Raw genomic sequence first — 2,457 nt, forward strand, 5'->3', positions numbered from 1 at the left:
CGTACAAGGACCAAAAGATTATTTTCTGCTGGAAAATCCAGAAGGACTTCATGGAAGAGGTAGTAGTTTTGACTGGAACTTGGGGTTATATTTCAATCAGCAAGAATTTAGGGAAGTAAGAAGATAGAAGAACATCACAGATGAAGACCAGATGCTAGGATGGGCAGACTGTATTTCGGAGAGAATTAGTACATTTTGGCTGGAGTACATGTAGCAGAGTAGGAGGAAGTCCCACTATAACATTATATTGGGGTCAGAGCATGGGTGGGCCTTGAATGTCAGGCTGAAGAATTTGGATTTTGTTTATTAGGAGATAGGGAGGAACTGAGGGCTTTTGAGCTGGGATATAACATGCTTACAGCTGAGTTTTAGAAATCTTGGTAGTCTACGGCCATGCCACCCTGAACAAGCCCGATCCCGTCTGATCTCAGAAACTAAGCAGGGTCAGGCCTGGTTAGTACTTGGACGGGAGACCACCTAGGAAGACCAGGTGATGTAGGCATAAAAAAATAAAAAAATAAGGGATCGTAAGCTGACAAGGTCGTTGCAATCTGTGAGGTCAACCAAGGGTTGCCTTGCCAAAAAAAAAGAAAAAGACATTTTGGTAGACGTTGGAATTTAGGAGTTGAAGGAAACAGGACTGGAGGTGATCCCAAGGGTATAGGTGGGAGGCAACATGGGCCTGAACTAGGATGTTGGCAGTGGGGGTCGCAGGAGGGAATAATTGTCAGAGATGCTGCAGAAGTAGAATAAGAAGATTGGGCAATTTATTCATTGTCAGGGGTGATGGAGAACACATTGGGTATAACTCCAAGTGATGTCCTTCCCAGGACTCAAAGAATCTAGAAGAACAAGTTTAAAGAGATGGTGATGTGCTTGACTTGGGACGTGCTGAGGTGTGAGAGTGAATTGTTGATAGCTCTGCAATAAAAAGCATAAATGGGGGAAACTGCCCTGAAAATCAGCAAAGGGATAACAAATACTAACAAAATGTGTGCTTACGTGGACTCAGGCAACAAAAAGGAGTTAAAGGGTCCACGTCTTAATTTTAGTTCCTTCTTCGCATGACTGTATTAAATATTGTTCATTCTACTTTTCAAATAGCTTTCAAGTGCGTTTAAAAAAGGCTTTTACTCGTTTTTCTTGAGAGATTACTCTTGATAAGACTGGGGCATTAATGCTGTTCAAAGGTTATTGGAGCTGCTCATGGATTAGTGTAGCTCTTCTCTAAAGCAAGACAACGAGTGAGCAAGAAAACGATCAAACCGAGGAAACTTTCCCCAAGCAGAAGATGGAGCTCGACTTCGAACCTCAGAAACAAGGTTGTTTTCAGATTAGCAGGCTGCTCCCCCACGGAATAAGTAGAGAAGCCAGCACACCAACGTTGATTTTATAGAATGGATGAGTAGGATTTCTACCTGTAAACAAGAGGGAAAAGTACATTCTAGGCAAAGGAAATTGTGTATATAAACCTGGCACGAAAGAATGATATAGCAAGAAGCCACTTGGCTGGAGCATGTGTGGAGAGAGTATGAGGGAGAGACCATGCAATTAGGAAACTAGACAGAGGCGTAGCTTGGGAGACGGGTTGGGGCTCGGTGGCTGGGCCTCATATGTAACACTAAAGAGCTGGCACTTTACTAGCAGGGAGAGCCATCTCAGAGGTCCACTGGGGAAGCAGAACAATCGGATACATTTAAGCAAACTCTCTGGTGGATCCATGGAGGTTTACTTTAGAACTGGGGAACAGAGGCAGAGATGAGGACGCTGAAAGCAAATGAGGACCTGAGCAAACGAGCTTATGACTAAGGCAGTGCTTAGACTATACAGGCATCGAATGTGTGCTTGTTGATAGGCCGTTCAGGATGACATAGCTTTTGGTCCATTAGAATTGGATGAACCTTCTCTTGGCTTCAAATTAGCTTTAACAGTAGGTTGTTGGGCCAGAGGCCCTGAAGTGTAAAGGGTTCTAGAAGGTTAATACTATAGTCAGAAGTCGAGATTCATCTTTGGCTTGGGCACGGTAATAATACAGTAGACAGGAAAGCAAGTTACCACCAGGTTCTGGTGGGCCTGCCTCTTTATAGCATGCAGAGCACTTTGAGGTCTAATCATTCTGGACAGGAACATACCAGGGCCTGGGGTTGGGGGCGATGTAGCTTCTATAAAGTTCAAGGGAAAAACTGCAAGAGTTCTCCACTGAAAGATTCTCTCCCTTTCCCTTCCTTTCTTCTTTCCTTTCTCCTTCTCTTTCTCTTTCTCTTTCTTTTCTTTTCTTCTTTTTCCTTTCCGTTCCTTTCCTTTTCTTTTCCTTTCTCTTCTCTTCTCATCTCTTCTCTTCCCTTCCTTCCTTTTTCTTTCTTTCTTGCTTTCTCTTTCTTTCTTTCTTTCTTTCTTTCTTTCTTTCTTTCTTTCTTTCTTTCTTTCTTTCTTTCTTTCTTTCTTTCTTTCTTCTTT

The 2,457-nt window shown here is 42.9% G+C and overlaps 1 pseudogene; it reads left to right on the top strand.

Moving 5' to 3' along the window:
- The first annotated feature begins 383 nt into the window (after positions 1-383).
- On the top strand, positions 384-502 carry LOC111736023 (annotated as a pseudogene).
- Positions 503-2,457: the final 1,955 nt, after the last annotated feature.

The sequence above is a fragment of the Pteropus vampyrus genome, unplaced genomic scaffold, assembly GCF_000151845.1.
Source record: "Pteropus vampyrus isolate Shadow unplaced genomic scaffold, Pvam_2.0 Scaffold16, whole genome shotgun sequence".
NCBI classification, from domain to species: Eukaryota; Metazoa; Chordata; class Mammalia; order Chiroptera; family Pteropodidae; genus Pteropus; species Pteropus vampyrus.